The following is a 9,169-nucleotide window of genomic DNA, read 5'->3' as shown; positions in this document are numbered from 1 at the left end:
TCTGATATATTCAGTAATTTTCATTCATGGTTTGACTATTTAAGTGGTATTGCCATCTGCATTAAATTATTCTCAGCACATTGCTTATTTGTATTTTTGATTTGTTCCAGTTTATCTTGCCTTCTTGTGTCTCACTCAACCCTCTGCCTCCTATGTGGAGATGATAGTTTTATTGTTGTTTTTCAGTCATTCATTCAAGTTGGACTCTTCATGATGCTATCAACCATTGAACACCAGACCCTTCTAACCTCCACTATCAGTTAATGTCTATCCAAGTGCATATCCATTGCTTCCATGACACAATTTATCCATCTCATCCTCTGTCATCCCCTTTACTTTTTGCCTTCACTCTTTCCCAATATCAAAATCTTTTCCAATAAGTCCCATCTATTTATTATATGCCAAAGTACTTAGGCTTCAACTTCAGTATTTTGCCTTCCAGTGAATAGCCTGAATTAATTTCTTTAAGTATTGACTGATTTGATCTCCTTGCTTTCCAAAGGACAAAAATCTTCTCCAGTTCCACAATTCAAAAATATTGCTGGAGTATTCAGCTTTCCTTATAGTACAACTCTCATAGTCATACGTTGTTACTTGGAAAAACATAGCTTTGACTATATGGACCTTTATCAGCAAGGTGATGTCTCTGGTTTTTAGTACGCTGTCCAGATTTTCTATAGCTTTCCTTCCAAGGAGTAAATGTCTTTTAATTTTATGCCTGCAGTCACCATTTCAATCCAAGAATATAAAATCTAATGCTGCTTCCAAATCTTCTCTATTTGCTAGAAAATAATGGGACCAGTTGCCAAGATCTTTGTTGTTGTTGTTTTTAATGTTAATCTTCAAGCCAGTTTTTACACTCTCATCTTTCACCATCATCAAGAAGCTTCTTAATTTCTATTCACTTTCTGCCAATAGAGTGAAATCATCTGTATATTTGAGATTACTGATAGTTCTCTTGACAATCTTAATTCCAGACTTTGATTCATCTAGCCTGACATTTTGCATGATATACTCTGCATATGAGTTAAATAGATAAAGTGATAATATATTCTTTGTCATACTCCTTTTCCAAGCTTATATCAGTTGCTCTTCCATTTCTCGACAAGAGAAATGAAATTGACACCAACTATAATAATACCTTACCCAAATTTAGCCAATGAAAATTAGTAGCTAAAATAAAGAGAACAACTAAGTCATAAAGAGCTTTAGTCAGTAAAAATCTAATTTACTTGCTGAATGAAAAAAAAATGACAGCCAAAGATAATGCTGATATAGAAGATAAGTTCATTTCTAAAAATCTTACAAAGGATGATTAATAATTATGAGCAGTATCATATATCATCACCAAAGAGAAGCAGGGGAGGGTAAAACCAAAAGAATTTTTGGCATGAAATCCAATCAAGCAAAGTCATCACAAGGGTATTTAAGGATAAAATTCCTTGTTCATATACTACAAAATTGTAAAGCAAATGCAAGTATAGTGAGAATGTAACTACTTGATGTCCACCTATAAAGTTATTCTTTATTTAAAACATGCTACAAACAGAGACTAAGCATAGTATCTTTCAGAGAAATAGTTTAATCCAGTTATGATTCTGTTTAGCTCTAAAGTCATTATCTTCTTTGACAAATAAAACTAAGTATGGCTTCCAAGTTAAAGAAGAATTCATAGCAAATCATCTTAGTAATCATTTAATGTATATGGTGAACAAGTAATATGATTCCTTTGAAAAATAATTTCATTTCATCTCCATCTTATGAACACTTTCTCTACTGGTAACAAAATATGAATTGGAAAGTATAAACATTTTAATGAATATTAGGAAAGATGGAAACAAAAGGCTTTGAGCTTGAATATGGAAATTTTCAATTAATGGACAATGGAAATAACTTGGTCTCCTTCAGATAAGCTATTTTAGACATAAAGAAAGCAATCCTAAATAAGTTATAAGCTTCCTAGCATTTTAAAATAAAAGTTTAATAGGAAAGATGTTTTAAAGCAACTAATACCCATGCAACTCCAGTCTTAACATATGTTTTTGTAATTATAAATTGGAGTGTAACAAATTTGGAAAGTATACTAACAAAAACCCATATAATATTAATGATATCCAAGGTTTAATATCAGAGTTGTGAATAAACTAACACTTCATCATCAAAAAATGGAAGAAAAGAATTTATAAATGTTTTCAAGCACATGATAAGCAAATAAGAAACAAAGAAAGATTTTTGGAACAAGCAGACATCACTTCATTGAGCTATTGTAAAGGATGATGATAGGAATATGCCAGTGGATTTGTTAAGTATAACTGAAAATATTTAACTCCAAATAGAGTTTAAGAAACATCTAATAGTGTAACCAAAAATCCACCATGGCTGGCAACCATGTGTGCTTAACCAACAACATGGTGACAAAAAAAGCACTGCAAAAAAAATGAATCACACAGACTTGTTTACATGTAATTACCCATGTAGAATCGTTTGGGACTTCTTTGACTTCTCCATCATGCTCCTATATCAGGTACCTTCTTCTCCCTTTCATCTTTTTTTTTAAGGAAAGATTTTTATTTATTTTGAGTTTTACAATTTTTCCCCTATTCTTGCTTCCCTCCCCTCACCCCCCCCACAGAAGGCAGTCTATTAGTCTTTACATTGTTTCCATATTTCTTTTACATTGATCTAAGTTGAATGTGATGAGAGAGAAAGCATATTCTTAAGGAAGAAAAATAAAGTATAAGAGATAGCAAAATTACATAATAAGATGACTTTTTTCCTAAATTGAAGGTAATAGTCTTTAGTCTTTGTTCAAACTCCACAATTCTTTCTCTGGATACAGATGGTATTCTCCATTGCAGATACCCCAAAATTGTCCCTGATTGTTGCACTGATGGAACGAGCAAGTCCATCAAGGTTGCTCATCACCCCCATATTGCTGTTAAAGTATACAATGTTTTTCTGGTTCTGTTCATCTCGCTCAACATCAGTTCATGCAAAACTTTCCATGCTTCCCTGAATTCCCATCCCTCCAGGTTTCTAATAGAATAATAGTGTTCCATGACATACATATACCAAAGTTTAAGCCATTCCCTTGAAGGACATTCACTTAACTTCCAATTTTTTGGTACCACAAACAGGGCTGCTATGAATATTTTTGTACAAGTGATGTTTTTACCCTTTTTCATCTACAGGGTATAGTCCCAGTAATGGAACTGCTGGATCAAAAGATATGCACATTTTTGTTGCCCTTTGCGCATAATTCCAAATTGCTCTCCAGAAAGGCTGGATGAGTTCATAGTTCCAATAACAAGGCATTAGTGTCCCAGATTTCCCACATTTCTTCCAACATTGATCATTGTTTGTTCTGGTCATATTGGCCAGTCTGAGAGGTGTGAGGTGGTGCCTCAGAGATGCTTTAATTTGCATTTAATTTGCATTTCTAGTGCATTTAGTAGTGATTTAGAGCAATTTTTCATATGACTATGGAACACTTTGATTTCCTCATCTGTAAATTGCCTCTGCATATCCTTTGACTATTTGTCAAATGGGAAATGGCTTTTTTTTGAAAATTTGACTCAGTTCTCTGTATATTTTAGAAATGAGTCCTTTGTCAGAAACACTAGTTGTAAAAATTGTTTCCCAATTTACTACATTTCTTTTGATCTTGGTTATAGTGGTTTTATCTTGGAAAAAGCTTTTTTAATTTAACATAATCAAAATTATCTAGTTTGTTTTTAATTTATCTTTCTTTAATGTGTTGTCTTCTCCAATTTAATTATAAGCTCCTTGAGAACAGGGGCTGTCTTTTTTTTTCCATATTTATATCACCATCACTAAGCACAGTGCCTGTGCCTAGCAGTCTCTCAATAAATTTTATTAGCTATATTGACTTCTTTGGTGGCAGAACATTATATGACCTATACTGGAAGATTTTGCTTCTTCAGGAATGACTGTAGGGAACCATTTAGACAATATCATCAGATAAGGAGGAGAATTAGAAGGTACCATTTACTACTGTCAGAACAACATCTTATTTTCTAGAATTCCTATCTGATTATTCTTTGATGATGTTTTCCTACATGATAACAGCACCTCTTTCCTATCAATGGAATTGAAAGAAATACAAAGAATGTCTTCACTTTCTCAACATGAATCTAAAGTTATGTGAACAGAGCACAGAAGTTCCATGGATCACCATTGCTTACCTAAAAATATGTTAATAGTATTTCCAGGGTCATCATCTTTTGTAACAATGAATGGTTTCCTTGATAATTCCTACAGTACCATACCACACTTTGTCAAATGGCTGCATTTATACTTGTTCCTAAATTAAGCAAGGATGGCAATTTGGAATAAGAATATAATATGAATATTACTAGAAAAAAGTTAAAATAAAGTCATTTTTCTATCCTAATACTAAATTCATGTGACATACATACTTTATACCTTAGATTACACATATTATATATTTTTATGCATCTTCCCTGCACCACTCAATGCAGCCTACATTCCATATAGCCTATAATCCTATAATGGAATCTATAATCCATGCATTCTAAACTCTACCTATCTTATAGTTTATAAATCCTAGACTATATAAATCCTCCATTTCATGTATCCCAATACTGTATATCATATACTCCAAAAACATAGGATCATAAGATTTTAGGACTGAAATCAATCTGAGATTTAGCCTTATCATATTTACATCCCATTTAATCATCTACATCAGATATCTACTTGTCATCAGCCCTGCCACTGATCCCTGTACCTTCTGAGATCATTCTCTGAATGATTTAATCCTCTTAGCTTTAGATCTACAGCCATGGGGCCCTACTGTGCTGATTGGTAAGTCAGCCAAATGCACATACTTCAGGATAAATTCTACCAACTACACTGGTCACTTTTGTGTCATCTACTCTGACAAAGAACACAGATACCTCCCCTTCCACTTTTTGCCCTTAGAGTCATAATTGAATCAATCAATTCCTTCTGTAAATGGCTGTTGCCAATTGTTTCTCTTATAAATAGGCTCATCATTCCTGTGACATCCTAAATAAAAACACCGTTCCTTGACCACCATTTCTTTAAATATGTTGTCTCTCCTTCCTGGAATGTAAACTCCCTGAGGGCAAGAAGTATCTGTTTTTCTATCTATATTTCCCATGCTTATTATAATAATAAGTGTTTAACAAATGATTTTCATTCGTTCATGTCATATAAAAGATTGGAAAACAGGCCTATGGAAATGACATGTGTAAAGTCATACAGGTATTTTGACTCCAAATCTGGAGCTCTATTTGATACACCAACCTACTTCTACGATTTTAATAATCTATGTATCATATATTCTGTATACCCTTTACTCTGTGCATCTTATTTTCCATTTACCTTATAAGTTATACTCTAGTCTATATATCCTATACTGATGTTACTCATATAGCTAATTCCCTTCCCTCCCACATCTAATACTACATTCATTCTGTACTTCATTTTTCCTACATTCCATACATGCAGTTTACCAATATATAATATTTCCTTTCCTGACTGTACAGACCTTTTAATATAAGTGGTTTGCTATGTGGCCAAGTGCGTCATTCAAGCTATTCCTGCTGCTCCTGAAATTAATTATTAGCTGAGTAAACCATCTCTTGCAATAAGCATTTCTGCAAGTTGTTTTATTTTCAAGACACATTAAAGTCATTAACTAGTTTTCACAAAGTGCCTCCATGCCACAGAGTCATGGCTCCTTGATCTCCCATAGCAATAAGACTATGTGTACTTAACATGGAAAGTTAGTGCCCATTGATTTTCAGTAAAGTGACAATATTCTTTGCTTTTGTGATGGAATTGGAAGCATTTTCAAAAAGTAAAACTTTTCCTTTTGGTCTAGTAGAAAGATTGCTAGACTTTAAGTGTCAGCAGAAACTTGAGTTTGGAGCTTGCCTCTGGCTTGTTACCATGGACAAAAGACTTGATTTCTCTGAGCTTCAGTTTCTTCATCTGTAAAATGGGGATGTAATTTGACAGATACCAAAGAAAACACTTATCTCACAGTGTTGTTGTGAGGATCAAGTAATATACTGTATATTGGTGTTTTGTACATTTTAAAGCACTAGAAAAATGTCACTTATTAGAGGCAGCTAGGTGGTACAATGGACAAAGTGATGGGTCTGGAGTCAGGAAGATTTGAGTTCAAATCTAACCTCAGATGTTTACAAGCTATGTGACCTGAGCAAACCCCCTTAACCTCTGCCTTAGTTTTATCAACTGTAAAACTGGGATAGTAGCAGTGCCTACCATGAAGGATCATTGTTAGGATCGAATATTATAATAGTTATAAAGCACTTAACACAGTGACTAGCCTCATTATAGGAACTATATTCCCTTCACCCTGGCCTATCTTCATCTGAATGTGAGATATCAAAGGGCAAGAACTGTGAGTGTTTTTACTCTGTAATTATAAGTATACAATCAACATCTCACTGATTATTAATTACATCTATGTCTAGGTTGTACTGTATGTTGAAGTGAGACTTAGTAATTCTGTGTTGGTTCTGACCAATGTAGACAGCCAAAGTAAACAAATCAAACCATCAACAGTAGAGCATAATCATCAAATTTCGACCTACTCCTGCACCCACACAAACACAGCTTCACTCTTACGTTCTAGGTGAAGAAAAATTAGGGCATGGAAAAAGGAAGTTTCCTATTAAAATCTTTCCGGAGGCTAGAGGCAAACCAAAGTTCACTTTGTAGCTTACAGCAGTTGATTAAAAGTTTAGAATGACTGAAACTACTTCCAATGAGGACATGCCTCTCCTTTGTGATGTCATCTTGGCTGCTAATATAGCAGTCACAGAAATAATGCACTCCAGCTGTTTGGAAGAGATGCTGTTGAGAAAGGTGGTTATCTTGTCTTCCTTTCAGGATGGCTTTCTGTGGGAAAACAGGGAAGACTCTCTCTTGTTCCACCTGGTTTTGATCTCTGAAGAGTAGGTATCTTCTCCCCTCCTCAATCCACCCCCAAAAGCCCTGAGGATCAGGCAGAGCTTAGAATGTGCAGAATACCCATCATCAGGATAGCGATGAAGCCATTTTGGCAATTCAGTAGCTGACCTTAAAAGACAGAGCATAGAACTTTCCTGAAATGGCAAGGAAAAATTTTAGTGGACTTCAATATAGGTTCTTTATACATATATGTAGATATGTAGATATAGAAATCTATCTATACACACACACACACACACACACACACACACACACACACAGTGCTCCATTTTGTCTGGAATTTCAAGATGCTACATTTCTCTTCTCTCTTCTCTGTTCAATTAAACAAGCAGCTATTAAGAATTTATAACATGGCACTGGCCTGCATTTGACCTCAAAGGACTTGAATTTGAATCCTGGGTCTGTTATCTCTCACTTGTGGGATGCTGAAAAAGTCACACCCCAATGCCTCAGCTCCTCATCTCTAATGTGAAGGAATTGTCCAGATAGTCCCTAGAGGATCCTTCTCCCTCTAAATCTATGATCTCACCTTGAACACTTCATGCTGAGAATTAAAAGTTGATTACTGCCCTCCAGGAGCTTCCCCCTCTCACTTCTATTGCCAGATGAGTGCCTGTTGAGTCAGGATCATCATTTCATAAAGGGCTCAGTGATATTCATTTCACTCAGTTCACACTTAGACTTCACCTCCTTACCAGCATCTCTGTCCTCCTTGAGATGCCTCCATCCTGTATCAGTATTTTGTGAAGGGTCTGAGCCATAGGCTCACATCACTCTGGATTTTCTACCTCCCCCCTGAACCAGCTGCTTGTTTAATTGAGCAGAGAAGAGAGAAGAGAAATATAGCATCTTGAACCCTTTCATCTCACTTCACCCCCTCTTCTCTTTATTTTTGCCTTCCCCTCTTAGAGTATAAATTCATCAAGAGCAGGGACCATTTTTTTCTTTTATTTGTATCTCCAGAGCTACTGCCACAAAATAACTTCTTAATAAATGTTTTTTCTCTGTATCTGATGTACCAAACCCCTTTGTGTCCTATTCTCTTGGCCCCAGCACTTAGCATAGTATTAATTGGCTACTACATTTAATAAATGCTTATTGATTGACTGACAATCATTGCTCATATCTTGTCAAGCTTCAGCTCTGGATTACTCCCACCTCTGCTCCTCCTTATGTTCTCCTGAAACAATACTGGGGGTGTTAGAAAATCTATTTAATTCAAAAAACATTTATTAAGTGTTCCTTCAAGATCTGTTTCCATGTGAGATATATTGGAAGCTAATTTATGAAGCACTTTGTGTCCCTAGTAAAGAATTTGAGGGTTATTATGATTCAAACAGACCCTGTGTTCTCTTCCCTAACTCTAGCTTTTATAAGACTTGAACACAATCTATTATTGGTGTGATTGTTTTTAAGAGCATATTTAAATATTCCTCATACCTTGAGTCAGAAAGACTGAGATCTGATGTTACTATTGCACATATACCCCACATCTGGAACCTAAAAGCCTGGGAATACAAGCAAAGTCTTAAAGCTTCCCTGATCAAGCTCCAGACACTTCTTCTGGAGCCAGGAAGACTGGAGTCTTAGGCAAAGATCTAGTGAAATGCCAACTAGATTTGAGTTACTAAACTAAATGCCAAAAAAGATCAGGGCTTTGGACAGTTGGACTGTCACAGAGCCAAGTGCATGCTTCATGTATGGGATATCTTCTGAGTATGACTCATTCTCCATCATCTTGGGACATAAACTGTCTTGGTGCCATATATAAATTCAATACAGTTCCTAGGAACCCAGACCTCCAGCCCAAAATTCCTGCCACCACCACCACTATCACCAGTACTCAAGGAAAAGAGGAAGCAGTCTTGGGGTGGCTAGGTGGCAAAGTGGATAAAGCACCAGCCCTGGAGTCAGGAGTACCTGGGTTCAAATCCGGTCTCAGACACTTAATAATAATTACCTAGCTGTGTGGCCTTGGGCAAGCCACTTAACCCTGTTTGCCTTGCAAAAAAAAAAAAAAAAACCTAAAAAAAAAAAAGAGGGAGCAGTCTTGCATCAGACATCCTTCATATCTGTCAGAATCTGGGAGGGAGAGGTCACAATCCTGTGGTACCTGACATTTGTAACTCCTCTTCTAATTCCAGTGATTCAGACTCAC

This window comes from Macrotis lagotis, chromosome 1, assembly GCF_037893015.1.
Source record: "Macrotis lagotis isolate mMagLag1 chromosome 1, bilby.v1.9.chrom.fasta, whole genome shotgun sequence".
Taxonomy (NCBI): domain Eukaryota; kingdom Metazoa; phylum Chordata; class Mammalia; order Peramelemorphia; family Peramelidae; genus Macrotis; species Macrotis lagotis.
This window is presented reverse-complemented; position numbering follows the sequence as displayed.